The 25,192-nt window shown below is 44.8% G+C and overlaps 1 pseudogene; it reads right to left on the reverse strand.

Moving 5' to 3' along the window:
• Nucleotides 1-359: 359 nt before the first annotated feature.
• LOC123413307 lies at nt 360-1,286 on the reverse strand (annotated as a pseudogene).
• Between the last annotated feature and the right edge of the window lie 23,906 nt (nt 1,287-25,192).

Genomic DNA, 25,192 nt, shown 5'->3' on the forward strand with positions numbered 1-25,192 from the left:
ACTTTTGGTGATGCCACTAGGGAAATGCTATAGAAAGCTGAATATGACGTTCAGGTTAATTTGTTCAATCAGCTGAGCCGGACGGTCACTCACAAGTCACAATGTTCCGGTGATGGTTTCAGGACCGATAAATCTCATTGAATCACAGAGACATTTCACCAAATTACATGCTGATATCGTGCTGCATCTTAATAACGTGAAGCTGTTCTTCGCCCCACAACTCGATCGCAGGTAATAATGAATAAATTGAAACTGTAAACGGAAGGAGATGGAGTTGAACTTTGAGCTATTCCATACGCAATATATATGTACTGCACTGTACAGAACCATATATTAGCCTGAGTATATAGTTTCCCTCGCAGCTGCTACTATTTACATACTGTACTGTCAGCATTGTTTGCCTGTATAAGTAATTTTCTTCTGCTGGAATGCTGTATAAGAACTGCATATGTACGTTCTTATCGCTAAGATGAATGAAGATATAATGATTAGCAGAGTACACGCCATTGGCGGGCTAAGCAGAGCAGGGGGGGAGCAGAGGAGGAGCAGTGTGCTACGGCGAACTGGAGCGGCAGCTGTCGTGGTCGATGGACGTGACGATGCCGGTTTTGGAGTAGAAGCTGAGGGGGCAATTGATGCGCGTCCAGAAGCCGACCTTGAGGAAGACGCCCTTCTTCCACCGCGTGCGCGCCTTGCCGGACAGGGTGATGGCACCACCTCGGACTTGAGCGCCTCCTCCATGGCCCGCATCCCGTCGGGGTCCAGCCTCGCCCCTCTCGACGACCCGCGGTAGGGGAGGTTGACGGAGCTCTCCCGGGCGACGCTGAACGTCCTGGCCCCCAGCCGTAGCAGGGTGGTGCCGTGGAAGTTGACGTCGATGTTGAAGTTGGAGAAGGAGGTGTTGACCTTGGAGTTGTTGTTCTTGGCCACAATGTCGAACTTGACCTGTATGTCCCTGATGACGCCGTCGGCTGGGCTGTAGTCGAGCTGCAGGAGCTGCGCGTTGGCCACCTCCATGTACGGCATCTGGGGCTTGTACAAGAAATACACGGTCAACATCGTGGCGCCCACCGCGATGACGCCGACGACCAGCAGGGTGCACACGATCACCACCGTCCACACCCAAGGGGAGCTCCTCTGCTTGTCGTCGGGGTACCGCTGCCCATTCCTCCCACGACGGCGGCGATAACCCGCCTCAGCCGACCAGTCGTCGTCGTGGTGGGGGTGGTGATCTGCCTCCATCCTGCTATCTCCGGCCCTCTCTCATGTCGCCGGCGCTTCGAGCTGGGTTGATATCGGAGCGATGGAGTGCGCATTAAGGAAATGGGAGTCGAATGGAACGGTGCATCCATGGATAATTGTCAAGGTTGGATGGGAGGAAGGGTTTCGGAATCTTTTTTAAGTTCTATCACGGTCACGCCTTCTTTTTGAGTTTGCATGCTCAACAGCTCGAGGTACTCATATGCACTTCTTCCTCACCTTTTTCCTTGCGCATCACTTATGCACAGGCCGGAGGTAATCCTTTCTTTTCTAAAAGAAAAATACGTTGCTTGCTTGTGATGACTTTACGAATCAATGATGCCGAGATCGGGGTAATCCTTTTTTTTACAGAAAAAAATGTGTTGCTTGCTTCCTTGCTTTGCAACTGAACTCTACTCCCTAGTCTAGTCTACTAGCTAGCTAGTCCTCTCATCCTTCTTTCACCTCGTCATGATTAATTAAATTTCAAATCTCGGTCATAATTAAGTTAGTTACGACCATATATCATCAAATTTGAAATGCATTTCAGAAAACTCCATTCCACAAAACTGCATTTCAGATTAGAACATTACCTTCCACACGAACCCACTAACCACAGCAAAGAACATGTTAAATTCTCCTTGAAGTAGACCTGCCGCCGACCAGACCTGATCCATCCGATCAATTCTTTGAAGAACCAATTGTGTCCATGGGATGATGCCATAAAAATTGATGTCACTTTTTCGTTCCCATAGATCCCAAAGCACGAGCGTAATGATGGATCGAAGATTCTTCTGTTGCTCGCGACCAACTTTTTTAATGCTGCACCTCTCCACGATGGTGTCGCCCATTGTCGGTGTCCAGTCCTGCTTACCCAACATCGAGAAGGATGATAAACCAAATTGTGCAGGCCAAACTGCAGGTAAATTCTCCTTGAAGTAGACCTGCCCCCGACCAGGCCTGATCCACCCGATCAATTCTTTGAAAACCAATCACTAGTAGAAAACAGGGCTATCGTTTCAGCCCTGGCCAGCCCATTAGTCCCGGTTCTTATTAGACCCGGTTCGTGAGCCAGGGGGCCGGCCGGGGCCTCGTGGGCATTGGTCTCGGTTCGTGGGAACCATTTGTCCCGGTTCGAGCCACGAACCGGGACCAATGGTCCTCGCTGCTGGCCCACAACCATTGGTCCCGGTTCGTGGCTTGAACTGGGACAAATAACTTGCCTACATATACCCACCGCCGCGGCAGAGCACTCCACAGTGCTCTGTTTTTGTCAAGCCGGCGAGGGGAGGGGATTTGGGTGCTCTAGTTCACCTCCTATGCACATGACGTGTTCGATGAAATGCCCGAGCCACACTAGTTATGCTTTCTCCTCTCGAAACTCGACCTCCGAGCTCCATTTTCAAAGAGATTTGTCTAGATTTAGCGGCCCGTCACGCCCCGTCCCCGCCCCGTCTTCACCGCCGTCGATCGCCCGCGTCGATCTCGTCGCCGACACCACCGTGGTGAGCCTCTTGTTCTTATCTTCTTTCTGAAAGAAAAAAATTCCGACTTCAGATAGATACTTGTCTAATTTTCTTACTTTTATTATTCCTTGTTATTATATAGTGTGATGGTTTTGGTATTCGCCCCCGTCGGCCCTCGTCCTGTCTATGATTCAGATGTCGTATATATTATCTTTTCATAACTATTTGGTTCATTTATTGTTTATGACAATTATGCCGACCAATGTGACATAGATTTTATTTATCTAGGAGGTTGTTGAACCGGAAATTCCAACCGACCCTATTGTCGAGAGGTTAAATTTAGTTGAAGAAGAAAACAATTACTTGAAGGAAAAAATAAGAAAAATTGAGGAGGAGAAGATGATATTGGAGTTGCATGTTGCGGATGTCGTCGATGATCACAAGATCAAGATGGATGCAATGCGGTTGAAGATTAAAAAGATTAGAAAATATGACATTCATACCGAGGCTTGGTATCATTATGCACTTGGATCAGTTGTTACCTTGGTTGCGGTTATAATCGCATTTGTTTTTGCATTGAAATGTTTTACATAATTTCAATGTATGGTTTAATTAGATGCTCTGGAGAGCTATATGTTGTTCAATGAGAACTATGTATGTACTTTTGTTTTAATGCTCTAGAGAACTATGTATGTACTTTGGTTTCAGAGTTCATTTCAAATGCTTTTCAACTTCATGGTCTTACAGCTTTGAATGGTGCATTTTGAACACAGAAAAACAAGAGAGTTCAAATAAGTTCAAAAAATTGAAATCCCTTTGTAACAAAAGAGTTTCCGTATGAAACCATAATAATTCGAAAGAGATTGTCCGTTTTGTACACGAAGTGCATCCAGTTTTTGCCGTAAGCGTCTCTACTTTTTTGCACATGCTATGTGGGTGAAATGATGATACCATGTCAACTTAGAACCTTTTCAGAGTTCATTTCAAATGTGTTTCAATTTCATGGTCTTATAGCTGAAAATAATCAGTAAATGCATGAAAAATAACAAATGAAGTCAGAAAGGGTTGTAAATTGATGATGTGGCTTTGAATGGTGCATTTTGAACACAGAAAAACAAGGGGGTTCAAATAAGTTCAAAAAAATTGAAATCCCTTTGTAACAGACGAGTTTCCGTACGAAACCCTAATACTTCGAAGGAGATTGTCCGTTTTGTACACGAAGTGCATCCAGTTTTTGCTGTAAGCCTCTCTACTTTCTTGCACATGCTATGTGGGTGAAATGATGATACCATGCCAACTTGAAACATTTTCATAGTTCATTTCAAATGCTTTTCAATTTCATGGTCTTATAGCTGAAAATAATCAGTAAATGCATGAAAAATAACAAATGAAGTCAGATAGGTTGTAAATTGATGATGTGGCTTTGAATGGTGCATTCCAAACACAGAAAAACAAGGGAGTTCAAATAAGTTCAAAAAAATTGAAATCCCTTTGTAACAAACGAGTTTTCGTATGAAACCTTGATACTTCTAAGGTGATTGTCCGTTTTGTACACGAAGTGCATCCAGTTTTTGCCGTAAGCCTCTCTACTTTCTTGCACATGCTATGTGGGTGAAATGATGATACCATGTCAACTTGGAACCTTTTCAGAATTCATTTCAAATGCTTTTCAATTTCATGGTCTTATAGCTAAAAATAATTAGTAAATGCATGAAAAATAACAAATGAAGTCAGAAAGGGTTGTCAATTGATGATGTGGCTTTGAATGGTGCATTTTGAACACAGAAAAACAAGGGGGTTCAAATAAGTTCAAAAAAATTGAAATCCCTTTGTAACAGACGACTTTCCGTATGAAACCCTGATACTTCGAAGGAGATTGTCCGTTTTGTACACGAAGTGCATCCAGTTTTTTGTCGTAAGCCTCTCTACTTTCTTGCACATGCTATGTGGGTGAAATGATGATACCATGCCAACTTGAACCTTTCAGAGTTCATTTCAAATGCTTTTCAATTTCATGGTTTTATAGCTGAAAATAATGAGTAAATGCATGAAAAATAACAAATGAAGTCAGAAAGGGTTTTAAATTGATGATGTGGCTTTGAATGGTGCATTCTGAACACTGAAAAAAGGGAGTTCAAATAAGTTTAAAAAAATTGAAATCCCTTTGTAACAGACGAGTTTCCGTATGAAACCCTAATACTTCGAAGGAGATTATCCGTTTTGTACACGAAGTGCATCCAGTTTTTGACGTAAGCCTCTCTACTTTCTTGCACATGCTATGTGGGTGAAATGATGATACCATGTCAACTTGGAACCTTTTTAGAGTTCATTTCAAATGCTTTTCAATTTCATGGTCTTATAACTCAAAATAATCAGTAAATGCATGAAAAATAACAAATGAAGTCAGAAAGGCTTGTAAATTGATGATGTGGCTTTGAATGGTGCATTTTGAACACAGAAAAACAAGGGGATTCAAATAAGTTCAAAAAAATTGAAATCCCTTTGTAACAGACGAGTTTCCATATGAAACCGTGATACTTCAAAGGAGATTGTCCGTTTTATACACGAAGTGCATCCAGTTTTTGCCGTAAGCCTCTCTACTTTCTTGCACATGCTATGTGGGTGAAATGATGATACCATGCCAACTTGGAACCTTTTCAGAGTTCATTTCAAATGCTTTTCAATTTCATAGTCTTATAGCTCAAAATAATCAGTAAATGCATGAAAAATAACAAATGAAGTCAGAAAGGGTTGGAAATTGATGATGTGGCTTTGAATGGTGCATTTTGAACACAAAAAAACAAGGGGGTTCAAATAAGTTCAAAAAAATTGAAATCCTTTGTAACAGACGAGTTTCCGTATGAAACTGTGATACTTCGAAGGAGATTGTCCGTTTTGTGCACAAAGTGCATCCAGTTTTTGCCGTAAGCCTCTCTACTTTCTTGCACATGCTATGTGGGTGAAATGATGATACCATGCCAACTTGGAACCTTTTTAGAGTTCATTTCAAATGCTTTTCAATTTCATGGTCTTATAGCTCAACATAATCAGTAAATGCATGAAAAATAACAAATGAAGTGAGAAACAAAACAAAATAAAATAAATAAGTAACTTGAAACAAAATAATATAAACTTTAATAAAATATATAAGTAGAAACAAAAAAAAACTTTAATAACACAAATAAAATTTGTGAAACTAAAATTATCAAAGTATTTTCTGTTCAAAACATTATAAGCAACTTCTAGTATTATTGAAACTAAAATTATATAAAATTCATGCAACTAAAATTATCAAAGTATTTTCTATTCAAAATCATTAAAAGAAAAAAGAACTTTCATAAAGAACTTTTTTTAGAAACTTTAATAGCAAAAAGAATTATCATAAAATAAAATTAATAAGTAATTATAAACAAAATAAAATAAAATAAATAAGTATTTTGTTGTAAGTAGAAACAAAACAAAATAATTAAAGCAAAAAATAAAAAAACTGGGAAAAATAAAAAATTTGCCACCAACTCGGCCACCACGGCTTGAATACGACTAGAAACCCATCCATGGGGTAGGATTCAGGCCCGCAGTAGGCCCAGAAGGCCCATGAGGCAAAGCAGTAGCAAGTACGCCCGTAAGCCTGCAGTGGAGAGGAGATCGAGAGGGGTGCGGCAGTGGGGCTTATAAACCACTGCGTGCCCCTCTCAACTAGCAAGGTGGGACTAAACATTGGCCGCTACGCGGGCATCCTTTGGTCCCGTTGGTGGCACCAACCGGGACTAAAGGGGGTGCATTGGTACCGGTTCGTGGCACCAACCGGGACCAAAGGATGCCCGGCCCGACCACGCCGTCGTCGCCCCTGCCCCCCGACCACGGCGCGCGCCCTCGTCGTGCCTCTACCGCGCCCCTACCCGCCCCGTCGATGCCGTCGCCGCCCTTTGCCCCGTCGATCGCCATCGTCCCTGCCCCGACCACGCCGCCGTCGCCGCCCTCTACACCGACGCCGGCGCCATGGCTCTGCCCCTACCCCGACCACGCCGCACCTCTCCTTGGTCAGGCCGGCGCCGGCGCCGTGCCTCTGCCTCTGCCCATATCTGATTATATGTCCTTTTTTTAGATTTTTGTTCATATAAATGATGATTTGTTTTTTGCATTTTTATAAAAATGTATATATGTATGTATGTTCTTTGTGCATATAAAAGTTAGATTTTTAGTACATTTGGGTACATTTTAGGTTAATTTTATCTATATATGTTCTCTGGTTTAGTACATTTTAGGTTAGTTTCATTTTTAGAGAAGTTTTATATATTTAGCAAAAGAAGGAAGAAGGAAGAAGGAAGAAGAAGGAAAAGTTTTATATATGCAAAAGTTACATTTTTAGGAAAGTATTATATATAGCTAGGAAGATAACGAAGAAGAAGAAAAAGAATGAGAGGAGAAAAAGGAAAATAAGAAGAGGAAGAAAGGAGAAGAAGAGGAGAGGAAGAAGAGGAGAAATAAGTAAGAAGAGGAAAAAAGAAGAAGAAGAAGAGGAGAAGAAGAAAGGAATAGAGGAGAAAGAAGAAAAAAAATAGAAACTTTCTTTTTTTTCTTCTTTCTCCTCTATTCCTTTCTTCTTCTCCTTTCTTTTCTTCTTTTTTTTCTTCGATTGCTTCTCTTCTATTCCTTTCTTATTCTCCTCTTTTTATTTCTTCTTTTGTCTTCTTATTTTTTATCGGGTATGTCGTTGTCGATATACCCCCTCCCGATCGAACTTCAACACGAGGGGGGGTACCGATATACCCCCTCCCGGATAACATTATTTTCCCATGTATATGTATGTCGCGTCGTTGTCGATATAACCCCCTCCCGGATAACTTCGACATGAGGGGCGGTCGATATATATACCCACTCTCAACCGTGATAACTTATACCACGGGAGCACCCCCGTCGGCCCTCTCGCTCGACCAAAACTCTCGAGGACACCCAAACCCTAGAGAAAAAACGATGTTGGTCTCCTACCCCCTCCCGCCGCGCCCCTACCCGACAAACTCTCTCGAGGCCACCCAAATTTACCAAGTTAAAAGAGCATTGTCGTCGAGGCCACCCCAAACCCTTGAAGCGTTGTGTCGAGGCCACCCCAAACCCTTGAAGCGTTGTCTAGGCCACCCCAAACCCTAGAGAAGCAGCGTCGAGGCCACTAACATGATTCCTTATTGTGATTAGCTAGCTAGTTCTACGTTTGCCACTAATATATATCCATATGTACCATGTTTGAATAATAATTGACATGTTGTAAATATTTACAGAAACTATGGATCACTCCCGAGACGAAGCAACAGAAGAGATGTTGGGGGAGATAATCGCACAAGGAAGTGATGTCATTGCGTCGTTTCTCTATGACACCGATGGTTAGGAAGGACCGGGTGAAGAAGAGGGCTATGTTCATGATGGCTCCGGTGACCCATTAATGCCGGTACAAGAAGAGGGCTATGTTCATGATGGCTCCGGTGACCCAATGGAGGTACAAGAAGGAGACCGTGATGACGGCTCCGGTGACCGAACCGAGTCCGGCCAGGTATATATATATATTAGTTAAGCTCGTGCTGACTAGTTAATTGATGCATTCATTGTTTTCATATGTACACGTATTAATTAACTCTCGTCTTTCTTCTTTTTTCTCTAGCCCTCCGGATCGAGCTCAACTTCAGTAAAGAAATGAGGCCTGAAGAAAAAGTTGCGCTCGGATGAAAGGTTTGAGATCACAGCAATCGCGCGCGATGGCAAGCCGATTGAACCCATCCGGAGAAGGGTTGCATTTCGTGCTCAGTGCGGGGTTCTTGTTAGGGACAAGATCCCGATCAGTATCCAGCAATGGTTAAAGCCAAAGAAGGAAGACCCTGAGGTGCCGACGTCTTATGTCTCCGATATGCAGAAAGAAGATCTTTGGACAACGCTTAAGGCAAATTTCACCCTACCGCCAGAGGAGGATCCAGAGAAGCTAGTTAAAGAGCAATTGATCAAGTCTCATGCTCTTAAGAAGATGGTGTTGGGGAACATCGCATGGGAAACAAAAACATCGCATGGTGATGTCCATCTACGAGAGGGGATGTGTGATCTATGTACCCTTGTAGACCGTACAGCAGAAGCGTTGGTGAACGCGGTTGATGTAGTGGAACATCCTCACGTCCCTCGATCTGCCCCGCGAACTATCCCGCGATTAGTCCCACGAGCTAGTGCCGAACGGACGGCACCTCCGCGTTCAGCACACGTACAGCTCGACGATGATCTCGGCCTTCTTGATCCAGCAAGAGAGACGGAGAGGTAGAAGAGTTCTCCGGCAGCGTGATGGCGCTCCGGAGGTTGGTGATGATCTCGTCTCAGCAGGGCTCCGCCCGAGCTCCGCAGAAACGCGATCTAGAGGTAAAACCGTGGAGATATGTGGTCGGGCTGTCGTGGCAAAGTTGTCTCAAATCAGCCCTAAATCCCCACTATATATAGGAGGGAGAGGGGGGAGCCTTGCCTTGGGGTCCAAGAACCCCCAAGGGGTCGGCCGAGCCAAGGGGGGAAGGTCTCCTCCCCCAAACCGAGTCCTACTTGGTTTGGAAGGTGGAGTCCTTCTTCCCTTTCCCACCTCCTCCTTTTTTTTCTTTTTCTCTTTGATTTTCTTCCCAATGCGCATAGGCCCCTTTTGGGCTGTCCCACTAGCCCACTAAGGGCTGGTGCGGCACCCCCAATACCTATGGGCTTCCCCCGGGGTGGGTGCCCCCCCGGTGAACTCCCGGAACCCATTCGTCATTCCCGGTACATTCCCGGTAACTCCGAAAACTTTCCGGTAATCAAATGAGGTCATCCTATATATCAATCTTCGTTTCCGGACCATTCCGGAAACCCTCGTGACGTCCGTGATCTCATCCGGGACTCCGAACAACATTCGGTAACAAACCATACAACTCAAATACGCATAAAACAACGTCGAACCTTAAGTGTGCAGACCCTGCGGGTTCGAGAACTATGTAGACATGACCCGAGAGACTCCTCGGTCAATATCCAACAGCGGGACCTGGATGCCCATATTGGATCCTACATATTCTACGAAGATCTTATCGTTTGAACCTCAGTGCCAAGGATTCATATAATCCCGTATGTCATTCCCTTTGTCCTTCGGTATGTTACTTGCCCGAGATTCGATCGTCAGTATCCGCATACCTATTTCAATCTCATTTACCGGCAAGTCTCTTTACTCATTCCGGAATACAAGATCCCGCAACTTACACTAAGTCACATTGCTTGCAAGGCTTGTGTGTGATGTTGTATTACCGAGTGGGCCTCGAGATACCTCTCCGTCACATGGAGTGACAAATCCCAGTCTCGATCCATACTAACTTAACGAACACCTTCGGAGATACCTCTAGGGCATCTTTATAATCACCCAGTTACGTTGCGACGTTTTATACACACAAAGCATTCCTCCGGTGTCCGTGAGTTATATGATCTCATGGTCATAGGAACAAGTACTTGACACGCAAAAAACAGTAGCAACAAAGTGACATGATCAACATGCTACGTCTATTAGTTTGGGTCTAGTCCATCACATGATTCTCCTAATGATGTGATCCCGTTATCAAGTGACAACACTTGCCTATGGCCAGGAAACCTTGACCATCTTTGATCAACGAGCTAGTCAACTAGAGGCTTACTAGGGACAGTGTTTTGTCTATGTATCCACACAAGTATTGTGTTTCCAATCAATACAATTATAGCATGGATAATAAATGATTATCATGAACTAAGAAATATAATAATAACTAATTTATTATTGCCTCTAGGGCATATTTCCAACAGTCTCCCACTTGCACTAGAGTCAATAATCTAGTTCACATCACCATGTGATTCCAACGAATCCAACACCCATATAGTTATGGGGTCTGATCACGTCTTACTCGTGAGAGAGGTTTTAGTCAACGGTTCTGAAACTTTCAGATCCGTGTGTTCTTTACAAATCTTTATGTCATCTTATAGATGCTGCTACTATATACTATTCGGAAATACTCCAAATATCTACTCTACTATACGAATCCGTTTCACTACTCATAGTTATTCGGATTAGTGTCAAAGCTTGCATCGACGTAACCCCTTACGACGAACTCTTTAACCACCTCGATAATCGAGAAAAATTCCTTAGTCCATTTAGTTAGGAAGGATAACTTTGACCGCTGGTCAGTGATTCAATCCTGGATCACTCTGTGGACCTCTTAACAGACTTGCTGCAAGGCACACATCAGGTGCGGTACTCAGCATGGCATACTTTACAGTCTACGTCTAAGGCATAGAAGACGACCTTCGTCTATTCTCTTTATTCTGCCGTGGTCGGGTTTTGAGTCTTACTCAAATTCACACCTTACAACGCAACCAAGAACTCCTTCTTTGCTGATCTATTTTGAACCCCTTCAAAACTTGTCAAGGCATGCATCTTGTTGAAACTTCCATTAAGCGCTTTCGATCTATCTCCATAGGTCTTTGATGCTCAACGTTCAAGTAGTTCAATCCAGGTATTCCTTTGAAAACTCCTTTCAAACAACCTTGTATGCTTTACATAATTTCTACATTACTTCTGATCCACAATATGTCAACTACATATACTTATCAGAAATTCAATAGTGCTCCCACTCACTTCTTTGGAAATACAAGTTTCTCATAAACCTTGTACATACCCAAATCTTTGATCATCTCATCAAAGTGTATATTCCAACTCCGAGATGCTTGCACCAGTCCATTGAAGGATCACTGGAGCTTGCATACTTGCTAGTATCTTTAGGATCAACAAAACCTTCTGGTTGTATCACATACAATGTTTGCTCAAGGAAACCGTCGAGGAAACAATGTTTTGACATCCTACGTGCAATATTTCATAAATAATGCAACAACTACTAACATAATTCTAACAGACTTTTAGCATCGCTACGAGTGAGAAAATCTCATCATAGTCAACTGTTTGATCTTGTCGAAAACATCTTTGCGACAAGTCGAGCTTTTCTTAATAGTGACTTATCACCATCATCTCTGTCTTCCTTTTAAAGATCCATCTTTACTCAACAGTCCTATGACCATCAAGTAGTTCTTCCAAAGTCTACACTTTGTTTTCATACATGGATCCTCTCTCGGATTTCATGGCCTCGAGCCATTTTCCGGAATCCGGGCCCACCATTGCTTTCTCCATAACTCGTAGGTTCACTGTTGCTCAACAACATGACCTCCAAGACAGGGTTACCGTACTACTCTGCAGTAGTACGCAACCTTGTCGACCTACGAGGTTTGTAGTAACTTGATTCGAAGCTCAATGATCACCATCATCAGCTTCCACTTCAATTGGTGTAGGCGCCACAGGAACAACTTCATGCGCCCTGCTACACACTGGTTGAAGTGATGGTTCATTAACCTCATCAAGTTCTATCACTCTCCCACTCAATTCTTTCGAGAGAAACCTTTCCTCGAGAAAGGATCCGTTTCTAGAAACAAACATTTTGCTTTCGGATCTGAGATAGGAGATGTACCCAACTGTTTTGGATATCCTATGAAGATGCATTTATCCGCTTTGGGTTCGAGCTTATCAGACTGAAACTTTTTCACATAACTGTCGAATCCCCAAACTTTCAAGAAACAACAGTTTAGATTTCTCTAAACCTCAGTCTATATTGTGTCATCTCAACGGAAATACGTGGTGCTCTACTTAAAGTGAATGCGGTTGTCTCTAATGCATAACCCATAAACGATAGTGGTAATTCGATAAGAGACATCACAACATGCACCATACCAAATAGTGCGTGGCTATGACGTTCAGACACATCATCACACTATGATGTTCTAGGTGGCATGAACTGCGAAACAATTTCCACATTGTCTTAACTGCGTACCAAAACTCATAACTCAGATATTCATTTCTATGATCATATCGTAGACAGTTTATCCTCTTGTTACGACGAACTTCACTCCGAAACAGAATTGAACCTTTCAATATTTCAGACTTGTGATTCATTAAGTAAATACTCTTGTATCTACTCAAATCATCATTGAAGTAAGAACATAATGATATCCACTGCATGCCTCAGCACCCATTGGACTGCATACATCAAAATGTATCACTTCCAACAAGTTACTATCTTGTTTCATCTCAATGAAAACAAGGCCTTGCTCATGTGGTATGATTTGCATGTCACTAGTGATTCAAAATCAAGTGAGTATAAAGATCCATCAGCATGGAGCCTCTTCATGCAATTTATACCAACATGACTCAAGCGACAGTGCCACAAGTAGTGGTACTAACATCATTACTTCGTATCTTTTGGCACAAATATCATGAACATGTGTAACACTACGATTGAGAATCAATAAACCATTGAAGGTGATTATTCAAGCAAATAGAGTAACCATTATTCTCTTTAAATGAATAATCGTATTGCAATAAACACGATCCAATCATGTTCATGCTTAACGCATGCACCAAATAACAATTATTTAAGTTTAACACCAATCCCGATGGTAGAGGGAGCGTGCGACGTTTGATCATATCAACCTTGGAAACACTTCCAACACGTATCGTCACCTCGCCTTTAGCTAGTCTCCGTTTATGCCGTAGCTTTCATTTCGTGTTACTAGTCATTTAGCAACCGAACCGGTATCCAATACCCTCATGCTACTAGGAGTACTAGTAAAGTACACATCAACATCATGTATATCAAATATACTTCTTTCGACTTTTGCCAGCCTTCTTATCTACCAAGTATCTAGAGTTGCTTCGCCTAAGTGACTGTTCCCCTCATTACAGAAGCACTTAGTCTCAGGTTTGGGTTTAATCTTGGGTCTCTTCATTAGTGCAGCAACTGTTTTGCCGTTTCACGAGTATCCCTTCTAGCCCTTGCCTTTCTCGAAACTTAGTGGTTTTACAAACCATCAACTATTGATGCTCCTTCTTGATTTGTACTTTCGGAGTGTCAAACATTGCGAATCGCTCAAGGATCGTTGTATCTATCCTTGATACGTTATAGTTCATCACGAAGCTCTCACAGCTTGGTGGCAGTGATTTTGGAGAACCATCACTATCTCATCTGGAAGATTAACTCCCACTTGATTCAAGCATTGTCGTACTCAGACAATCTGAGCTCACGCTCAACGATTGAGCTTTTCTCCTTTACTTTGTGGACAAAGAATATTGTCGGAGGTCTCGTACCTCTTAACAAGGGCACAAGCATGAAATCACAATTTCATCTCTTTAGAACATCACTTATGTTCCGTGACGTTTCAAAACATTTTCGGCGCCTTGCTTCTAAGCCATTAAGTATTTTGCACTGAACTATCGTGTAGTCATCAGAAACGTGTATGTCGGATGTTCACAGCATCCACAGACGACGCTCGAGGTGCACCACATCGAGTGGTGCAATAAGGACATAAGCCTTCTGCGTAGCAACGAGGACAATCCTCGGTTTTACAGACTTAGTCTGCAAAGTTTGCTACTATCAACTTTCAACTAAATTTTCTCTAGGAACATATAAAAACAGTAGAGCTATAGCGCAAGCTACATCGTAATTCGCAAAGACCATTAGACTATGTTCATGACAATTAGTTCAATTAATCATATTACTTAAGAACTCCCACTCAAAAAGTACATCTCTCTAGTCATTTGAGTGGTACATGATCCAAATCCACTATCTCAAGTCCGATCATCACGTGAGTTGAGTATAGTTTCAGTGGTAAGCATCCCTATGCTAATCATATCATCTATATGATTCATGCTCGACCTTTCGGTCTCATGTGTTCCGAGGCCATGTCTGCACATGCTAGGCTCGTCAAGCTTAACCCGAGTTTTCCGCGTGCGCAACTGTTTTGCACCCGTTGTATGTGAACGTTGAGTCTATCACACCCGATCATCACGTGGTGTCTCGAAACGACGAACTGTAGCAACGGTGCACAGTCGGGGAGAACACAATTTCGTCTTGAAATTTTAGTGAGAGATCACCTCATAATGCTACCGTCGTTCTAAGAAAAATAAGGTGCATAAAAGGATTAACATCACATGCAATTCATAAGTGGCATGATATGGCCATCATCACGTGCTTCTTGATCTCCATCACCAAAGCACCGGAACGATCTTCTTGTCACCGGCGCCACACCATGATCTCCATCAACGTGTCGCCATCGGGGTTGTCGTGCTACTCATGCTATTACTACTAAAGCTACATCCTAGCAAAATAGTAAACGCATCTGCAAGCACAAACGTTAGTTATAAAGACAACCCTATGGCTCCTGCCGGTTGCCGTACGATCGACGTGCAAGTCGATATTTCCTATTACAACATGATCATCTCATACATCCAATATATCACATCACATCGTTGGCCATATCACATCACAAGCATACCCTGCAAAAACAAGTTAGACGTCCTCTAATTTTGTTGTTGCATGTTTTACGTGGTGACCATGGATATCTAGTAGGATCGCATCTTACTTACGCAAACACCACAATGGAGATATATGAGTTGCTATTTAACCTCATCCAAGGACCTCCTCGGTCAATTCCGATTCAACTAAAGTTGGAGAAACTGACACCCGCCAGTCATGCTTGACCAACGGAGTTACTCGTAGCGATGAAACCAGTCTCTCGTAAGCGTACGAGTAATGTCGGTCCGAGCCGCTTCGATCCAACAATACCGCGGAATCAAGAAAAGACTAAGGAGGGCAGCAAAACGCACATCTCCGCCCACAAAAACTTTTGTGTTTTACTCGAGAAGACATCTACGCATGAACCTAGATCATGATGCCACTGTTGGGGAACGTCGCATGGGAAACAAAAATTTTCCTACGCGCACGAAGACCTATCATGGTGATGTCCATCTACGAGAGGGGGTGTGTGATCTATGTACCCTTGTAGACCGTATAGCAGAAGCGTTGGTGAACGCGGTTGATGTAGTGGAACGTCCTCACGTCCCTCGATCCGCCCCGCGAACTATCCCGCGATCAGTCCCATGATCTAGTGCCGAACGGACGGCACCTCCGCGTTCAGCACACGTACAGCTCGACGATGATCTCGTCCTTCTTGATCCAGCAAGAGAGACGGAGAGGTAGAAGAGTTCTCCGGCAGCGTGACGGCGCTCCGGAGGTTGGTGATGATCTCGTCTCAGCAGGGCTCCGCCCGAGCTCCGCAGAAACACGATCTAGAGGTAAAACCGTGGAGATATGTGGTCGGGCTGCCGTGGCAAAGTTGTCCCAAATCAGCCCTAAAACCCCAGTATATATAGGAGGGAGAGGGGGGAGCCTTGCCTTGGGGTCCAAGAACCCCCAAGGGGTCGGCCGAGCCAAGGGGGGAAGGTCTCCCCCCCAAACCGAGTCCTACTTGGTTTGGAAGGTGGAGTCCTTCCCTTTCCCACCTCCTCCTTTTTTCTCTTTGATTTTCTTCCCAATGCGCATAGGCCCCTTTTGGGCTGTCCCACCAGCCCACTAAGGGCTGGTGCGGCACCCCCAATACCTATGGGCTTCCCCCGGGGTGGGTGGCCCCCCCGGTGAACTCCCGGAACCCATTCGTCATTCCCGGTACATTCCCGGTAACTCCAAAAACTTTCCGGTAATCAAATGAGGTCATCCTATATATCAATCTTCGTTTACGGACCATTCCGGAAACCTTCGTGACATCCATGATCTCATCCGGGACTCCGAACAACATTCGGTAACCAACCATACAACTCAAATACGCATAAAACAACGTCGAACCTTAAGTGTGCAGACCCTGCGGGTTCGAGAACTATGTAGACATGACCCGAGAGACTCCTCGGTCAATATCCAATAGCGGGACCTGGATGCCCATATTGGATCCTACATATTCTACGAAGATCTTATCGTTGAACCTCAGTGCCAAGGATTCATATAATCCCGTATGTCATTCCCTTTGTCCTTCGGTATGTTACTTGCCCGAGATTCGATCGTTAGTATCCGCATACCTATTTCAATCTCGTTTACCGGCAAGTCTCTTTACTCGTTCCGTAATACAAGATCCCGCAACTTACACTAAGTCACATTGCTTGCAAGGCTTGTGTGTGATGTTGTATTACCGAGTGGGCCCCGAGATACCTCTCCGTCACACGGAGTGACAAATCCCAGTCTCGATCCATACTAACTTAACGAACACCTTCGGAGATACCTGTAGAGCATCTTTATAGTCACCCAGTTACGTTGCGACGTTTGATACACACAAAGCATTCCTCCGGTGTCTGTGAGTTATATGATCTCATGGTCATAGGAACAAATACTTGACACGCAGAAAACAGTAGCAACAAAATGACACGATCAACATGCTACGTCTATTAGTTTGGGTCTAGTCCATCACATGATTCTCCTAATGTTTATCCCATTATCAAGTGACAACACTTGCCTATGGCCAGGAAACCTTGACCATCTTTGATCAACGAGCTAGTCAACTAGAGGCTTACTAGGGACAATGTTTTGTCTATGTATCCACACAAGTATTGTGTTTCCAATCAATAAAATTATAGCATGGATAATAAACGATTATCATGAACTAAGAAATATAATAATAACTAATTTATTATTGCCTCTAGGGCATATTTCCAACAGATGGCACAACTATTTAGGAGGTGGAAGAATGAGCTGAAAACGTTTGCCGACAAAGAAGAGACACCAGAATTCACCGGCCGGTTTGAGAAGATCAGAGATCAATGGCCCGCATTTGTGGCCCGCAAGACATCAGAAAAGAGTAAGAAGATGTCAGCCACAAACACGAAAAATGCTGCGAAGAAGAAGCATCACCATCGCACGGGGTCAGGTGGTTACCTCAAAGCCCGACCTTTGTGGGAGAAGGCTGAGAATGACCTGATTACTAAAGGGGTCGAACCAGAGACATTGAGATGGCCAGACCGTTGCCGGATTTGGTTCTTCGGGGTTGGCGGAATCTTGGACCCTGTATCAGGGAAATGCGTTTGGACGGAAGAGCAACTGCGAATACCCGTCACGAAGCTTCGGTACTATGTCGCCGCAGCACAGGAAGGGACGTTCGTTCCAGACAGAGAGAAGGACAAGCTCACAATGGCCCTCGGGAATCCGGAGCACCCTGGACGGACACGAGGCACGCCAGGCTCCCTTCCGTGGAAAGCTGGGTTTCCGGACGCAGGGGGTTACAAAACCCAGGAGAGGAGGAAGAAAGTGGAGCATAGCCAACTACAGGCGCTGCACGAAAGGGTACAAGGGCTAGAGGAACGAGAAACAGATCGCAGCAAACGACCTACCGAAGCTTCCCCTGAAGCTACCCGGCCATCTCAGCGGAGAAGCATTGTGGCTTCCACCGAGCAGACTCAATAGCTGGAGCCTGTCTTCACGGGCTACCCTGTGGATGCTATCACAAAGTCTCGACATTGCCACCTTATGATGTGATGGATGACATTTAAAGTCAAGGCGGCTGTTGGCTCTGTTTTACCTAATGAACCTGACTCAACCTACCACGGCCAGCCGATTCCAGAAGGATATGCTAGGGTGATGGTGGATCAAATAATGGACGGATTTGAGGACCTTGAGCTTGACTACACTACGGGTGAAGGGGAGATTCGACTGGGTTCTTCTCTGAAGACTACATGCCTATGGAGGAAGGAGCTCATCAACCTTCCGAACTGGACGCCTCCGCCTCCTCCGGCGAGTCAGGGCACTCCGCCTCCTCCTTCGCCTCCTCCGACGAGTGATCATGGCACTCAGCCTCCTTCTCCGGCGCGTGGCGGCACTTCTCCTCCTTCTCCGCCTGCGCCGGCGCGCCCGAGCAGCCAGCTGCCTCCTCCTTCTCCGCTTCGTCAACAAGGGCGGAAGAGACCCGCCGCCGCTCCGGCTCCTCCGACGCATCGTCCTTCTGCTTCGCCTCGTAAGAAAGGAAAGACAGCCACAGCCGCTCCGTCTGCTCCGGCGTCTAGCACTACAGCCAGAGGCAGGCAATACAGATATGGTCCTTCTCTGAAGACTCTAGAGAAGTTACCATACGAGAGGAGCTAGGAGGAAATCACGAAGATCGTGGAAGCCGAAGCGAAGAACTTCTTTGAAGGGGTGAAAGCAAAAAAACATCCACCTCCGGAGGAGAAGATAGATCCGGTAAAAGCAAAGCGTACTCTGGCTGCCTTGAAGAAACCACCAAAGTCTCTGATGAAAGGCAACTATGAGCGCATTATTACAAAGTCATTTATCGAAGCGCAGGGGTTGGGAAGTACTATCAGTGATCAAAGGTTAGCACAACGACGAGCTGGGAAAAAAGTTGCCCAGCTCGGCGAACAAGCGAACCAATCATTCCCCCCGCTCAAGGTGTCTAGCGATATCGTCGCTAATCATCCGGGGATCTTGTTGCCCGGTACCAATCCTGCTGATTACCTGCCCGATGATGCACATTTTGATTTATTGGAGGTGAACAAACACAAATACGTGTACGGGAAGCCTCTCGTCAAAGATGAAAGATCTCTAACAACGATGATGCGAACATTCCATGATTGGTACATGAAAACTTGCAAAGAGTCTCGGGGGAGTAATATTTTGACGCTGGGAGTTAGAGAGGAGCATGACCTCGTTGGACTTGAACTGTTGATGGTTCCATTTGAGGAGTTCTTCCCGTTTTTCAATCTAAAGGCCCTCGATAAATTAATGATCACTTGCTACTGCCTGTAAATAGTACTACTTCTGTCATTAAGTCTCTATATATAGGTCAGCTCTTTCATTGCATGTATTTTTAATTATCCTCACTATACTATATGCAGATTGAAGATCATCGAATTGAGAAAAGACAAATCGGTGATATTGGGTTCATTAACACAAATCTCGTAGATGCATTTGTGATTAAATCTCGGGCCAAAGATACTGAGGCCAACCTGCTACAATCGTTTGTATTGAATCAAAATAAAGCTATAATACTCTTCCCTTATGAATTCCAGTGAGTGCTACTGTCTTGTGCATATTCAGTTTCCCTTATTAGTCAAGATTATAGTAATGTAATTGATGAGTTATGCATGCGTGCGCAGTTTCCACTATATTCTCCTAGAGATTAAGCTTGAGCAGGGACTACTAACCGTCTTAGAGTCGAGACGAAAAGATCCCAACGAGTATGCGGACATGACTAAAATTCTAGAGAAGTAAGTTAAATCGATCATTATCGCACCATATCGGCAACTTTGTTCATTTCCTGATATCAAGTAATTTTTTTCTTTGTCTGACACGGTTTGGAAAAAATTCACCGCAAAAACTCCGGGACTGCGGAAGAAGCTGCAATTTAGACACCCGAAAGTAAGTACTATAGTAGCATGTTCCACGCATCTCCTAGTGATTCAAGCGCTAGTTTCATCAATACCATTTAGCATGCTTGCTAACTATCAGTTTGATTGACCTCTATTTCTTGTAAAGTGGTTGTGGCAGGAACCAGGGAATGATTACTGTGGATACTACATTTGTGAGTCCATCCGCCACACGACCCGTGAGCGGGGCTACTCTGACAAACAATATGACGTGCGTAAATAGTAATATTCACAATTTTATTTTATTACCATCATTTGTGTTCAGTTTAATTTATTCATATATATGTATTGACCCCCTTCTTCAAATTAGGTATATCGGATGCGGAATGAACTCCTACCAGCAGATCGTATGCGAGGAATTCAAGAGGAATGGGCGGCATTCTTTCTTGACCACGTGATCGCTAAAGACGGAGAATACCGTGTGAACCCTAATGAGTTGAATTTTAATTAGGAGATTATATTGTAAGAGATAATTATATTGTATATATGTAGCCAGTAGCGTCGGATAGATATACGAGAACTTGTTGTTCGACCAATCTCTCAGAGAAGGATAGGTGGTCGATATCACTTCTCTTTGTATGCATATGTTCATGACAATCTTCTGTTTCCTGCATTTGCTTACTAGCTAGCGTGTCTAGTCCTCTCTATACGTATAGTATGCAGCGTCGACCAAGCACGGAGATAAGAGAGGACACTTCTCTCTATTCATTAGCTAGCTAACATAATATATGAAACACCTAAATTAACCCCCCAAAACCCCCTAACCCCCCCCTTTCAAAAAAAAAACCATCACCTGAAATGCTGACGCGTGGATGCCTTTTGGTCCCGGTTGGTGTCACCAACCGGGACTAAAGGCCCCCCTGCCCGGGCTCGCCGCACCGGCCACGTGGAGGCCCATCTGTCTCGGTTCGTGTAAGAACCGGGACTAAAGGCCAAGGGCATTAGTAACGACCTTTTAGTCCCGGTTCCGAAACCAGGACAGAAGGCCCTTACGAACCGGGACAAAAGGCCCTTTTTCTACTAGTGAATTGTGCCCATGGGATGATGCCATAGAAAATGATGTCATTTTTTGTTCCCATAGCTCCCATAGCACGAGCGTAATGATGGATTGAAGATTCTTCTATTGCTCGCAACCAACTTTTCTAATGCTGCACCACTCCAGGATGGTGTCGCCCATTGTCGGTGTCCAGTCTTGCTTACCCAACACCGAGAAGGATGAAAAACCAGATTTTGCACGCAAAAACGCAGGCAAGTAGAATATGATTGATCATTTCCATCCATGATCAAAACAGGGGACCAATAAATGTTGTGGCAGCTGCGACGTGCCAATCGATCGGAAGTCCAACAATCACGAAAAGACAGCCACGTAAAAACTCGATATATCAACGGAGTCCTCGATTTCCATTTGTAATCCGATAATTGGGCAATGACTCGAGCACAAAATTTTATGGCATATGCAGTCCTTGCCAATAAGCTACCGTCAAACTCCCAAGGCTATCTAACCATGGCAAGACTATCTAACCATGGCTAGGGAAGGGGCCGCGCCAGGTCTCGCAACACATAGATTTGCTTCAATTGTAGGATGTAGGGCACTTTCGGTCCGAGTGTGTTGGTGTGACAGCCCGAGACTGACGCTCCAGAAGATTCCCTTTTATTCTATTGCTGTCGTGTGATTATTTTAATTATCGCGTCATCATCGCATCGTGTGCATCATCCACATTGCATCGGCACTCCATTGTCGCCAGTTTTCGAATTGTATCCGTTATTAGTTGTCGGTCTCTCCGTTTATCTTCGTGACCATTTTGAGCCCGACCACACACGCACGAGCCCGTGGCATCGTTAAAATATTTGTTTTTAAAAGTGTGTATAAAATTTTTCCTGATTGGATTGAAACTTGGCATGCGACCTTATTTAGATGTAGGTAGGCCGCCTGCAAATTTTCGTCGCAATCGGAGTCCATCTGGTACCCGAACGGTCGTGTGTAGCGGCACAGTCTTCGGTTATTCGTCGGACGTTTTTGACATTTTGAATCGCGTTGCTGCGCCGCACTATTTACCTCTCATCTCCGCCTAAGCCACTCTACACGGCCTAACCTAACCTTAGGGCATTTCCGGAGCGTCCGATCGAGATCGGAGGGTCCAAAAACGCCACATTTGGCAAACCCTAGCTACCACAACTATAAAAGGAAGGGTCTCCCCTTCCATTTTTGCCTCTCTCTCTCTTCCTCGAAATCCGCGCCGCCCACCTAACCCTAGCCACCTTCCAGCACCCTTGTCTCCCTTAGCCGCCGCCGAGACCCGCCCGTGCCCGGGTCAAGCCCGCCGAGCCCATCTAGGCCCGAGCTCCCCACTGCAGCAGCTTCCTGCCCTGAGCGCCCGCGCCTCCGGCTCCCGCTTCGCCAATCTCGCCGTCGCCAGCCGCCCCGGCCTTCTCCTCCCGGACGTCGCCGGCTGCTCCGGTCGACCTTGGCAAGATCCGGGCCGGAGATCGCAGTCCCCAACCTCGAGCTCCATCGCCTCCGATCCCCCTCCTTCCCCGTCGCGCGTTGCACAGGATCCCGCCGCCTTGGGGCCTCGTGCCGGTTCCCGGCAACCTCGCCGCCCCGTGCCGGAGGCTGCTGCCCCAGCAGCCTGCCGGATCCCCGTCGGCCTCCCTTCCCGATCTGGAAGAGTTCGTCCAGCTCCGCCGTCGCCCCGTTGACCCGCTGTGGGATGTGGCTTAGCGTCTCACCCAGCCCAGCTAGCCGCCTCCAGCCGCAGGCCTAGCTGCGTTGTTGGCAAGTTGCCCCAGCCAGCCGCGTCGGCCATGCCTCGGCCTGCCTCTCGTCCGACTAGGCCAAAGCCCGAAGGTGAGACCCCCAAGGCTCTATAGCGCGCCTTAGGTGCATTATAGTACTGTGCGCGCACCCCTGTTTCAGCCCAATTTTCAAATTCGGCCCGATAGTTTTTTGTTAGGATTTAGGATTTAATTCTATTTCAAGAAGTTATAGATATTCAGAACGTGTGTATCTTCTTATTCGTGCGTCGGATCGAGGTGAATTATATATGTAACTCGTGTAGAATTTCGCGTAGATTATGATTTTACAACTTGCATGGATGTTTGAAGTGGTTTGACTTGCTGTATGCCTAGAATTGCGTGCTGTCCTAATAAGGAATTATCCCGTAGTTATTTTGCATGTGTCCGGTTTGTTCAGATCTCATAGATAAAATGTTCATGTTGTTCGGGACCCTTTTCCATGTATTTTAGAGTAGTGGTTTGCATTTTTGCATGTAGGTTCCGTCGCTTGTTTGCTATGTCGTGTTTAGGACATATTCTCGCATATATGTGTGGCGTTAATTTTATCTTGCAACCCCACATATTATATATGTTTTGGGGGTAGAGAAAAATCCATATAATTTAACTATGCATTTAGTTTTTCATCCGAGTAAGTTTGCGTCCATGATATTTTGCCATGTTGCCCTCTTGTCTATTTTGTGGGATTTATCCCGTGCATGTTATGAATGAGTTGTCAACTAGAGATATGCCCTTGGATATGTATGCTAGCCCCAGGTATTTTTCGTTGCAATAGAAATCCATGTTTAGGTGGTGTTTGCTTGTCGCCAACATGCTAGAAAATGTGCTGATTTGGAGATGCTGAAATATTTCAAAGTCTGAGATCTGTTATATTTTGTTGCTGTCTTGCCTTGAGTTTTGCTAGTGATCTATAGCTCTTTTGAGGTTGGTGCAATGGAGTTATTTGTAGTCCTTAATATTATCTAGCACGCTGTAAATTTTCATGCCATTCTATGCCCTGTAGCATATAGTTTTGCTTCTGTCAATATGCCTTCACATCAAAAACTGCACTGTCAAAACTGATATTTTTCACCAAGTCTGAAACTGTGTGTGAGATGTGATGACCCACAAGTATAGGGGATCTATCGTAGTCCTTTTGATAAGTAAGAGTATCGAACCCAACGAGGAGCAGAAGGACCTGACAAGTGGTTTTTAGCCAGGTAATATCTGCAAGAACTGAAATTAACGGTAACAAGTAGCTGTGTGGTGAGATAATTCGTAGCAAGTAGCGAGTAACAAAAGTAACAATGGTGCAGCAAAGTATCCCAATCCCTTTTGTAGCAAGGGACAAGCCTGAACAAAGTCTTATAGGAGGTAAAACGCTCCCGAGGACACATGGGAATTTCTGTCAAGCTAGTTTTCATCTAGTTCATATGATCCGCGTACGTTACTTTGATAGTTTGATATGTGGGTGGACCGGCGCTTGGGTACTGCTCTTACTTGGACAAGCATACCACTTATGATTAACCCCTCTCGCAAGCATCCGCAACTACGAACGAAGAATTAAGACAGAGTCTAACCATAGCATTAAACTAGTGGATCCAAATCAGACCCTTACGAAGCAACGGATAAACTAGGGTTTAAGATTCTGTCATTCTAGCAACCCATCATCTACTTACTACTTCCCAATGCCTTCCTCTAGGCCCAAGTAATGGTGAAGTGTTATGTAGTCGACGTTCACATAAGACCACTAGAGGAAAAACAACATACAACACATCAAAATATCGAACGAATACCAAATTCACATGACTACTTATAGCATGACTTATCCCATGTCCTCAGGAACAAAAGTAACTACTCACAAAGAATAATCATAATCATGACCAGAGAGGTAATGAGTAGCATCAAAGATCTGAACATAAACTCTTCCACCAAGTAATCCAACTAGCATCAACTACAAAGAGTAATTAACACTACTAGCAACCTTACAAGTACCAATCGGAGTCGCAAGACGGAGATTGGCTACAAGAGATGAACTAGGGTTTGGAGATGAGATGGTGCTGATGAAGATGTTGATGGTGATGAGTCCCCTCCGATGAGAGGAGTGTTCGTGATGACGATAGTGATGATTTCCCCCTCCGGGAGGGAAGTTTCCCCGACAGGATCGTCCTGCCGGAGCTCTAGATTGGTTCTCCTCAAGTTCCGTCTCGTGGCAGCGGTGAATCCTCCGAAAATCCTCCTCTAAATTTTTCACAGACCGAAACCCTTATTGTAGCAAAAGAGGGGGGCCAGTGGGCCAGTAGGGAGCTCACAAGCCCCCTAGGCGCGGCCAGGGGGGAGGCCGCGCCTAACAGGCTTGTGGTCTCCTCCTAGCGCCCCTCTCGCACTTCTTTGGCCTAGTATTTTTTATAAATCCCAAAAAAATCCACGT

Source organism: Hordeum vulgare, chromosome 7H (genome assembly GCF_904849725.1).
Source record: "Hordeum vulgare subsp. vulgare chromosome 7H, MorexV3_pseudomolecules_assembly, whole genome shotgun sequence".
Classification (NCBI taxonomy): domain Eukaryota; kingdom Viridiplantae; phylum Streptophyta; class Magnoliopsida; order Poales; family Poaceae; genus Hordeum; species Hordeum vulgare.